The following is an 11,920-nucleotide window of genomic DNA, read 5'->3' as shown; positions in this document are numbered from 1 at the left end:
GGGGTTACAGTTCGCTCACCTTTCGTGTAAATCTAAAGAGTATTGACATTGACACGGCGCAGCGGCGAGTCTGAGTAACTGTCAAGATTAAATGTCGACAATCTGGTTGCAGATCAATCAAACTGCAAGAAGCGTGTCATTCCAAACAGGTAAAGGATCGCTCAGGAAGCCCCCCCCCCTCCTCCCCTCCCACCCTACCGCCTCCTCCACCTCCTCCCCACCGGCGGTAACCGAGCTGATACCGCTGGAGCCCCGTGATGTGGTTTGGTGTGGGGGAGGATAGCGACTACCAGCCAGATAAACACTCAGCATTGGTTTGCAGAGCAGGAGTAACATGGCGGCACAGTTAGCCAGCAGAAATGTTGTTTCACTACCGCGAAGGTCAGAGCCGCGTCGGCTGAACGGAATTTAACAAGCGGAGGACACGGCCACGAGTCTCGGGATCCGTAAGTACGCCGCGCTCCTCCGCGGACGCGACGCCGTTGTTTTTCGCGGCGAAATCCGGGCGCGAGATGTTCAATCTCGGCTGTGTGTCTGGTCTGGCACGGGGCTCGCTCGCTCCGGCGTTAGCTCGTTAGCACGGCGTTAGCTCCACGGCTAAGCTCGCCGCCCGTGTCAATGGTATTTTCTGCAGCAAACTTCACCAGACGGCGAGTTGTTGCAACGTTTTCTTTACCCCCCTTTTCTTTTCTTTTTTCTTCACTCGGCTACTGGAGCGCTCATATGTGCAGTTTACTGGAAAGTAGACGGGAGAGGTTGCGTGCAGAATACTTTCATGTGTCATTGTTGTTGTTTTTTTTTGTGCCGGACGAAGTTCGTCTGTTGTAGCAGAAGCGGAGTTAGCATGCTAACTATTTAGCTGCAGGCTAATCTCGTCGTAGTCGACAACATGAGTGAGTGGGGAGAGTTTGCCCCCGTTTCTTGGAGTTTTCACCAAGTATTTGTCACATCAGGCAACTTCTCTGCATTTACGAGTTGGTCGTAGCTGCAGGGGCTACTTTTTTTCTTTTTTTTTTAATGCCCCCACCGTGTTGTTGTGATGAGCAGATTCGCACCACGAACTTAAAGTAGCGCAAAACACTTTTTTTTTTTTAAGATTCGGAAAACTGCGTGTACACACGACTTGCACGCGAGAAAACCCACGCTGGAACGCGTTTCGCCGAGCGATCCTTTCCAAAGGAAGCTGAGATGATGCTGAAAGTGATTAAGACGTGAGTGCGGGGGGCTTGGACTTGCAGTTAAATGGAAGGGGGGGTGCTGTCTGAAAGTGCAGTGTGTGTGTGTGTGTGTGTGTGTGTGTGTGTGTGTGTGTGTGTGTGTGTGTGTGTGTGTGTGTGTGTGTGTGTGTGTGTGTGTGTGTGTGTGTGTGTGTGTGTGTGTGTGTGTGTGTGTGTGTGTGTGTATGGTGAAGTGCCCTCGTTCTGAAGGGCCCTCCTGCTTGACTGATCCGGGACTATACAGGCGGCCGAGCTTGTGCCATTTCACTGGCTTGTCAGCGCTGCTCTCGGTCGTGCCGGGAGGAACGCATCCCGCGGAACCAGTTGAGCGGTTTCTGTTGCATCACTCTGCCCACCTGATGGTGCACGGTGCTTGTCACTCCGCGGACGGCGGATTGCACTTGACGTGTGGGTCGGCTGTGCGCCGTCATTGCTCGTGGATGCGGTGGATTTCACGCAGCTCCGCCAGAAGTCGTATGCACGGGAAACCCGAGGATTCTAAGTGCGTTTTTTTTTTTATCAGAGCAGTGCTGCGTTACCAATGAGAATGCAAATAAAGTAAAAACTTGTGATCGTTATATCTGGGTTTACATGCACACACAATCATCTCCAAGGGAGAGGAGGAGCACCAATGCTGCGTTGTTGGCATAAGCTTCACTTTAAATACTAATTTGTGTCCAGTTAATGCAATAGCAACACATCACCAATAAGAGGAACATATAGAAATAAAATTGGATTGAAACACTTGCAGCCAGCGATTGGAACACTGTGCAGGTATTTGCAGTTTATTATTCATTTCCCCCGTATTCATATGTGGAGTATCAACAACTCGAGTATTCCTCCTCCTCCTTCCTGTCTGAACACTATTTCATCTCCAAGGCACAGTGCCTGAAGTTATTGACTTTGTGGTTTGCATTGAAACGGAACTCACTCTTTATGTGCACAGATGTCTGTAGATAGTCCGATAGGAAGGGAGATCAGACCGTTTTGTCCTTGCAGAGAAGTTAAGACGTCATCCTGATCTGCCCTCATTTAAATGTCCAGACTGTATCATATATGAGGACACGGCGCACACATACACATGGCGCCTGTGACTGCTCACTCTTGGCTACGAAGAATGTGGTCCTGTTCAGATACAAGCCTGCATTCCTACAGTCTGCCATATTACAAGATAGCTCGCCATTTGGGTTTGTTTTGCTTTAAAGTAAAGATATTTGATGATGTAATAGAGATGATATTATTGGCATGTGACGTAAATAATAGTTTTTTTTTTTGTGTATGGCATCAAGTTCACAATGCAAAGGAATGATTGTTGGAGTGATGACAGAATTCACACAAGCTTGTTTGCAAGTATGTGGATGTTTATACAAGGGTAACTGGCTGCAAGTTTTCTCACAGTCACTTGGCATGCTTTGTGCAATGGGCGTGACCTGAAAGTATAGCTTTCAGCTTCAGCACGTTATAAACTCCATCTATAACCACAGGTTATGACAGTAGTCATGCACATTTTGTCACTCTCATTTGTTCTTTTGTATGTTCACAGATTGATAAAAAACAAAGTAACATGTTGCACTGCGCAAGTATTTTCTTGCAGACGCTGACTTTTGCCCTTCGATTGGTAGTTTGTTGCGTCACCTGAGTGATACGGAAATCGTTTGACCCTTGTGCCGCTGCGTACGCTGTCACTTTGTGGAGTTCTGTCAGCCTCTCTGGGACTATTAGTTACCCATAGGGGTCGTTTTTGTTGTGTTGCCTGCACCCCGATATTAAATCAAGATTCATGCATTTGTTAATTGTGCAGAAAAATCGGCTCAGGAATTGAGTAACTCCCTGTAAAAGCACCGTTGTTGTGTTTTTAGCTTCCTTATTGTTAATAATGACTGGTTTCTTTTGTCCTTTCTATCATTGCAAATTAAACACATTTTGGGTAGAGATGACAACTTAACCTCAAACTGGGAAAGAGCTTTCATGCAGTGATCCACAGTAAGAAAAATCTGTTTTCACAAAACTGCTTATAATATTGCCCAGTTATTCTGAAAAAAAAAAAAAATCAAAGTACATGTTGGGTAATGTTGACTATTGTCACAAAACAACACTAAGGGAGAGAGCCAGATGTCTCCTGCCCCATTGTGCACTCCTTTTGTCACGTTTATTATTGAGGTCATTTTGGTGTTGTCATGGTTTGTTCATGAGTAGGATTGTTTTTTGTTTTTTTCATAGACATGTAACTCACTAAACCATCGGTGGGTGCAGGATTAGTGTGTACATGTTTAATCGGCATGGAGAGCAGGGTCACCCGACCCGTCTCATTTGCAGAGTTGGTTGCAGGTCAGATTGATCAGCAGCTTGTACGAACAGCAGACACTCTAAACATCGACCCGGCTCAAATCCCAATATCAAAATGGTATCATGTGCGCAACCACTGTCGGGTAGAAGAAGCATTGAGCTTCTTGTCCCAAGGAGTAGATTTGTGGGCAGCTGAACTCGGGTCAGCTGTAAATGAAGAATCGTCAAATGCAAAATGCGTCATAAACTCTGGCCTTGTTTCAAATATTGGCTGACGGGTCATTCCAATGATCTGACTTTAAGGTAGGAACAGTCCCACGTCTCGATCTGAAAAATGCATCTGAACGCATTTAATCTGGAAGCTTCTCCACTGAGCGATTTGGAGGCTATAAAGAGCAGGTCTGACATCTCGATGTACGTTCAAATGAAGTAATGTTCATCAACCTAGCATCACTGCACTATGTTTAGATGTTATGTTAACACCAAAGTACAGCGAATGTTGCTAAATGCAGTTGGATAATACACCTTTCCTCCTGAGCCTGCGTTCATCCCCCTCTTGGTTGATGTATGTAAGCTGTAGGCGGCCATGATGCCTGATGTTATTGTCATGTTGATGCTGTAAAAATGGAAATATGGGACCTGCCATACTAATAAATATCCCTGTTTCCTGCTGCTTGAACGCAGCATTGCCTCTTTGATCTCACACCTCTGTTTTCACCATTTCTACTCGACTTCAGGCTGAATGAGCGTGGCCACAATGTCGAAGTGAATTCCTAAGTCACAAGGGTATTTGCAGGACTTTTGGCCTTATTAAGATGTTAAGAAGCGAATGTGTACGTGACTTGTAAGTTCACTTCAAATAATATTCAGCCTTGGAAGAAGCAAAGTCATCTAATCACAGCTCATCTCATTTACAACTCCAATGATTTATTATTTAATCAGTTACTCTATAAATGAGAAACAGTCCTGTGGTTAATTTAATTGTGTGAATCTTGGAGTTGCAGCTTTCAGCTGTTGGTTTTGCCTGTGTAAGTAATCTAAATTTATTAAGGGTTGTTAATGGATTAAAAATGATTGACTCTCTTGTTAATCACTTGCAGCTTTATTTGAACATTTCTATGAAAAAAAATATCTCCGTATGTCCCAGTTCTCTTCGTGAGAAGCCCGTCATGACAGTAAGACCCATCAGCGATCTAAGAAGCCTTGAAATGACTACATCAGCCCCCACCTCCCCCCCCTTTTTTTTTTTTAAAAACACATCGCATTTTACCAGTGAACTACACTGCTCCTCTTGTTACCACACGCTTCTCTTTGCTAACAACGTTAGGGTTGACTCATTGGAACCAGGCTGGAAAATGACATCCCTGTCTGCGCTGCTCAGTGCGGCTCGCTCCCGAACAGCAGCAAACGTCTCCGTGTTCCACAGGCCCTTCAACGTGTGCTCCCGGGCTCCTTTTTTAAAGCGCCGTGTCGGATGACAACATGCAGCAGTCAGACGCTGGCTGGAGATCGGGGCCTTCATAACTTTATGACTCTAAAATAAGACTGCACCGCGCTCAAATCTGCACGTTGATTCAGCGCCCTTTGCGTCGCAGTCGTGCTCAACCCCTATGGAGTCGTCGACGCTGTTTGCATGGAAAACCTGCGGCGGAAGACGTGCACAAGTAAACAACAATCCACGTGGCTCCGATGCCAGATTCGCTGGAACACATCAGACCACGTTGTGTTTACTGTCCATCACATGCGGCGGGAGGTCCACGGTGAGTTCTCGACACGGTGCGCCCCTCCCCCTGGTATCTGTTTGCCTTGTCTCGCTGGGCATCTCACCCAGCTGTCTCTGCGTTTGCGTTGTCATGGAAACAGCCGTGTGACAGGTCCTGGGTGGGCGTGAGGGATGAGCTGTGGGGTAATGGCCAGGTTTTTACAGCAGAGGGAGAGCGGAGGGCGAAGTGGCGGAGGGAGAGGCACACAACGCCAGGAGGAGGTGGTTGATGGAAAGCTGAGAGGGATTTGACATGGGAGACTCGAAGTGGGGAGTATTTACTCCCTCTCCGCTCCAAGGCTTGTTGTCATTGTGGTATAATGATATTAAAGCGACTATCCCATCTGTCCACACTCCAAGCAGGAACTGTCTTGTTAACACCTGGCTGTACAAGACCTTTTGAAGTGTAACCGATTCATAATGTCTCTCGAAACCCACCAATAACATGTGTTATCCTTTTAAAGGCCTAATCTAACAATAGCACGTCGCATGTTAAGTAATTGAAATGATGTCTTCAGGCTTAATTGATTGAAGATTTGAATTATAGTCACCTTGTTTTCCTTTTACCTCTTGAATTCACGCTTGGCTTACTATTCTTAGTTTTGGTCGTCAAATGTGTCAGTAGTTTGCAAACGAGAGTCGAGACGCTCGGAGTTGTGTGTGTGTACTCCAAACTTTGCTGGTTGTAGGAATTATCAATGCAGATACTGAAGAAAAAGGGCACGATTCCAAGAAACCAGAGCGTGCTCGGCACACACTGCTGTTGCAGGATAGAAAGAGTTGGTGTGTCCACCAGTGTTTGACAGACTTGCTTTGAGGCAATCTGGGGGTGGAAGGAAAAAATATTGGGAGCCATTGTTGTGCATGATCAAAGCCTGTGTTTGGCTGTGAAAAATAATACTCACAAACGGTTAAGCTCGGTAAACATTCTGTTAGATCGTAAGATTTGACTCTTTCTGTGGTAAATCCATGTGGCAGTTTGTTAAACAATGGCTGAGAAGTATTTAATTCTGTAAAGTTTACCAATCTAAGAGCGGTAATATCACACCAAAGGTTGCCTCATGCCCTCCTCCCATGGAGGCTCCACCAGGGGCTCCAAGGATCTTGAGGCTCAGAGGCAATCCGATGATTTCAACAGTCCACGCTCCTCCACTTATGTAGGTCAGCCACAGCAAAGTGCATATTGATCTCTCAAGCTAAATGATATTGTGGTGTCTACTGCTCATTGCTAAGAAGGTGCCCTCAGCCAGTTTGGCTTGTACAGAGGAGACGGCAGAGGTCACATGATTATATGACAATGTCTCTGCAGCTGTTTTCCCCTTGTGCTGAGAGCCTGCTTCGGCTGAGCGCTACAGTGCGTTAGATACCGCGTTGAACATGCCCATTTTCACATGAGAGCAATGGGCCTTTCTTTAAATCTGTCCGTAATCAACACAAGTGCAAAAACAAAGCATGTTATCTGATGATAAAATGCAAAATTCTTACAGAAGAGCAGTCCTGATGGTAGCAAAGATAGAACTGCTCTTCAGATAACGGGTCTGGAGTCTGTCTTCCCAATTTGTGCAAATGGTTGGATTTCCTTTCCCTCCGCCACAATGTGTTTTTGCCACTGGGTGCGAGCGAGGGTGCTAGCATGTGGTTGGCACCTTTCCCACTGCCCAGGGTGGAATCCTTGGCACAGAGGGAGGGAGAGAGAACTTGGATCGAGCAAGCCGCCTGCTGGACTTGGGTGGGTGGGCCAAAAAGAAATGTGGCGTGCGAATCAGCCCTGAGAAAGCCTCCTATAAAATCTCCTTCTGGGTTCGAGACAAGCGTCACACGTTCGCCGCCGCGGCACGGCGGGGCGAAGGTAGCGTGGAATGACATGTGCAGCACAGCAGCATTTCTCACTCGCTCGTCATAAAGCCAGAGGAATGCAGGGGATTTGGTTTCAGGCTTTTCATTTCTGTACACATTGTGAGGGTCAAACTCTGACCAGTGTGATTTCTCCCACCAACCCCCTCCATCTCACTCCCTCTCTCTCTCGCCCACCCTATCTCTCTCTGCGCTGACTCAGCGGTGTTCCTTCAGTGACCTATAATGTGGTTGTGCGTGCTTTATCTTGACTGTTTTCAGTGGGGTAGGGAATCTCCTCAGCTGACCCGTCTTATCCATCTATACTGTACACTATAGATTAGGTATGCGGTAGGGTGATGTTCGGGCTAATTTAAGCTCGAACAAATCTGCTGCTCCGCTTGGTTTCTTTTTTTATTAATCGCAGTGAACATAAATGGTTGCACAGGTCCGTGAGCCTCATATAATGCCCCATTAACTCGCACAATAAACGGTGAGTTAAGCAGCCAGTATGAATAGGTGAACATGCTATGCATCTTATATCAACTATCCATTGGATTGGCGGGCATGCAGCTTTATCCAACAAGTTGTTTAATATAGTGGCGTTATGTTCAGACCAATATAGTTTGTAGTGAAAAAGTTTGCAGTAGTTTTTTTTAATATGGGTCACATTATACAGTTTTTCACATTTTCAACTATTCCACATCTGTCTTGTTGGTCCAAAAATGTTCTATTTGAAGTTTGTGGCCCCAAATACAGCTTTTCCTTGATTGTCCTCCATTTGAATATTAGATCATTGGAGCTGCATTCAGAATCTGCTGTGTCCGTGTGAGCTGGATTGTCCGCTCACAGATGCCCATCTTGAGAAGAGGGGGAAGTACTTCCTCTCATGGTGCCAGGTTCCAGAGCAGAGCTGCCTGATTGTGGGAGGAGTCAACGGGAGGGCCTCCCTTGAATGGTATTGGCTAAACCCTGGATGACACTATATAGGGTTTGATTTTTGATTTGCTCCTTGGAGGTCACACTTTTTAAAAAATGAAATAAGCCAGGGAGCGAGATGATAGACTTTCTTTACTTCTGGGTCTTCATTCCAAGTATGGGGATGCATATTACTGTTTGACAACCTTTAGCAAGTACATTTTATATCATTTGACCCCTTTAATAGTATAATTTCTAGTCTGATGCAGGTGAAGGGTGTTTTTTTCTTTAGTTTTTTCCACAAGATTCATATTAATGGCTATATGATAAAAAAATTAATAAATAAGTTGAGCATTTCCTGAAACACAAGTGTACAAAAGGAAATGATAAACACTGAAAAAGTCTCATCACTGATGTTTGAGTTCCATAGTGATCTTTATTTAAATAGTATGTTTTAAAATGCAGTCTCAAAACTCTTCGGGGAAAAAAATGTCATATGTAAGGATGACAAGACTGAAAAACATAGCAGAGCTACTTTTTTTTTTTTTTTTTTTTTTTACTATTGGCTATTAAAATAAATCTCATCGGCATACTTGACCCAGAAGCCAAAAACTGAAGGCCAATGATCTGATCATCTAGTTAAAGTATAGAACTTGAAATTGCTTGAAGCAGCTTTTTGTTTCATTGCAGATTTTCCTCTCCAGCAGACTCGCCTCATGGAAACATTTGACTTCATTGTTACTTCTTTTTGCAAGGTTGACAAGATAAGAGGAATACATTTGCACCTGCTGTGCTGATTGCAGTGGAGAAATACATATCTCACCCAGATGCAACAGTATGGCTCTGTCATGTTTTTGATTTCTCATAACGGTGCAGTTTTATCACCCGGAGTAAAGACAAAAGCAATTTAAGACCTTGCAGGAACAGACACAGCTTGCTCCAAGGATTTTTGTTTTTTTTAAACGTTGGTTCATCGTAATACGAGACAATGAGCCTGTGCTTGTGTGCAGGGTGTATGTTTTTTATTTTTAAATAGTGATGCCACAAGATCCCTTCTTGATGCTCCTAAAGGCCAGCTTTTTGTCGAGCAATTTCAGTTTTCCCTCCAACAGGACTGTCAGATCACTGCCGTCCGTCCCTCGCTGTGCACGGAAGTGTGCGCATGTTTGTTTGTGTGTTAAAAGCACTTCCATTCATGCCTTTACTCCAGAGGTTTGTGGTTTTGGCACCTGAAGATGTGGGCCGTCAAAACAAAGCGGCCTCCCATCTCTTCTGGCTACGGCACTGCAAAACAAAGGCCCTCATTGCCGAGCAGATTACACAGGCGAGGCAGAGCCGAAGCTTCTGCTACCACAGCTGACTGACAATATCTCATTTAAAAACCCTGCCGGGCTGGAGGTGTGTTGTTTTTGACATCGGTGATTGCGGGGGTTCAGTAATTAAGTAATCTCAGGTGTCACCCTGCTGTTCAAAGCCCCCGTTTGTGAAGTTGTGGGACACTAATTACAACACTCGCATTTTTCCACAACAATGAGCTTCACATTAGCGTCGCATGCAGTCGGTATGTTTTGCCTCATATATTTTCACATGCTTTTGTGTTTGGGTCGTGAACTCGTTGTGCGATCGATGAGCAGGTTATCTGGCCAGGTCAAAGCAACTAATATGAACTGAGAGAAAAATGTAGGTATGTGCTTTCTGTCGGTACAAATCAATTTGTAATAGATCTGTAATTATTTTCCAAATATGAAGCAGTGGCTTGTGTTTTGCTTTTTTTCCCCGGTGGAGCAATGGACACAGTGATGTGGATTAATTTCAAACAATAGCGTTGTGTGAGAAGGTTATTTGACTGGGAAACCCAGCTCCGAAAGAAAGCATGTTTCATCTCCTGTTAGTGGCCCCATGGGGAAAGTCACTTTTCCCACTATTAAAGGTTAAGTGACACTGTTGGAGCTGATCAAAAGAGAAAGAAGAGTGAATCTCCTCTCGTCTCTTTCTCTTGTCCAATTGCATGTTTAACTGTGAGCACAGCAGCACAATTGTCACCTTTCCATCCAGTTCCAATGGACACTAGTCTGCTCTACCTGCTTGACGTATGACTACAGAACGGATTAAATTAACTGCCAAACGCAGAATAGGATAGTTTATGAGTGGCATGTCACTGCCCTTTTTCCCCCCTAAATTCCTTTTCACATTTTTTTGGGCTGTTGGTTAGTTTGACGCTAGATTAAACAATTTGACCATTATAACCAAAATAAGTATGTTTCTCACAACGTGTTCCCCTTTTGACTCGACACACATTTGAATTATGCCAGCTACACAAGAAACATAGCATGTTGTATTCAGGATCAGCCTTTTCTATGAACTTCTTTGAGAATTTCCCTTCATGAAAGTAAAAAAAAAAAGCATCTCTTGCAATATTATAATTGCCATATCTTCTCAAAGGACGGAATTACAATCTTTCCAGCTAAATGATGTCAAGTGTAGCTTTGACTCAAACAGGAGCCAGTATCTGTAGCTTAGTATCCAAATTGTAGAGTTGGACGTGCTCGCGCATCACTCCTCTGAGATGATTAGATATCAGCCCTCTTTGTGACGTAACATACACCCCGTCTTGTTTTATCTCCCACCATATCTCATTTCAATCCAAACAGGAATACTTGGTGTGTTCTTCACGTTCGCCAGTCTTCCTCGGCGCGTGTACGCGTTTGCTGCGAGTGTTGGCTTGTCACGTTGTCTCACTCTCTGACTGATACAGTGACATAGTTGTGTCGGCTGATCTTCTCCCTGCACCCTCCTCCTCCTCCTCCTCCTCCTCTCCTCTGTGCAAACATGGCACCTTATCCTGAGCCTGCTCCCACTGTACAGCCTCCGGGCCCACAGGAACTAATTCCTCATAAACTGTGACAGGCAAGAAAAGATGGTGGACACACACACACACACACACACACACACATGGCCGAGCACAGTGGAAAGGCAGCTGAGCATGCAGCAAGATGAGTTCCACTTCATCTTTGCCCAATTAACTGAACGTAAAATGCTCTTTCTGCTCGCGCCTCTTTTTTTTTTTTTTTTCCACCCAGCTTTGTCGCTGTTGCAGTTTGCACATACGTTTACTTTCTCTTGTCACTATGACTCACCTTTTTACGACACGTCTTATCAGTGTCTTTATGCCACTTACACATTTGTGTTTACTTGTGCTGAGGTCACAGCTGTACGGAGTTAGCTGTTGCTATTGGAGCAACAGATGTAAGGGGCACCTGGCACTGGGGTTGCATCTGCATCAGCTTATTTAATAAATGAGGGTGTTTTATACACCGATCTTTCCACGCCTGGATTTTCATTAAAATCGAGATCAAATAACAGCCTCGATACACCTGCCTTTTCTTTTTTACATTTTCAGGAAACTCGAAGCTTAAAGAGGGACATGATCCATATTTTGATTTGGTTTATTCCACCAGTAATATGAGTGAAAGCACTCAGCATTTGATTTGCATGCACATTGCATGGCTTGGTGAAGGTCCAAGTTAATGTCCAGGGCCGAGCTGTGCGGCACAGTGACATTCCTCTGGTGGAGGAAATAAGACTCAAATGTTTTACATGTGTCCACTGAATAACTGAGGCAAAGTGGTTTTCAGTGTTTCGAACTGATCTCATGTCCAGTTTGCAGGTTCAAAGCTACTAATACTTGCTGCTTAACCTGTAAGCTCTCCAAAACCTGATTTGTGATTAAAAAAAAAAACCCTGTATACTTTCGTCACCTTGTGTTCCCGATTGTACTTGTGAGGAAATCTCTCTTTGTCTGAGAAATCTGATTGTGTAATTTCCTTCACCCAGTAGTTTTTGTTCTTTTCTTCTTTAGCACCCGTTTCAGTGTCAAGATTTATTGATTGTGGGTTCGGAAGAG

The 11,920-nt window shown here is 44.7% G+C and overlaps 1 protein-coding gene across 3 annotated transcripts in view; it reads left to right on the top strand.

Moving 5' to 3' along the window:
- The first annotated feature begins 274 nt into the window (after nt 1-274).
- The window catches only part of ncoa2 (nuclear receptor coactivator 2), a 61,441-nt gene continuing 49,795 nt past the window's right edge, over nt 275-11,920 (top strand). For 2 of the 3 annotated variants that reach the window (XM_080514748.1, XM_080514746.1), the window contains exon 1: nt 275-446. The gene's annotated coding sequence lies outside the window, so the exon portion shown is untranslated. Of the gene's footprint in view, nt 447-5,198; nt 5,264-11,920 lie in introns of those variants that run through there. The other variant, XM_080514747.1, reaches the window with a different exon arrangement.

This window comes from Blennius ocellaris, assembly GCF_963422515.1.
Source record: "Blennius ocellaris genome assembly, chromosome: 19".
NCBI classification, from domain to species: Eukaryota; Metazoa; Chordata; class Actinopteri; order Blenniiformes; family Blenniidae; genus Blennius; species Blennius ocellaris.
The sequence above is the reverse complement of the archived record's forward strand: the minus strand, read 5'-3'. Positions and strand labels throughout refer to the sequence as shown.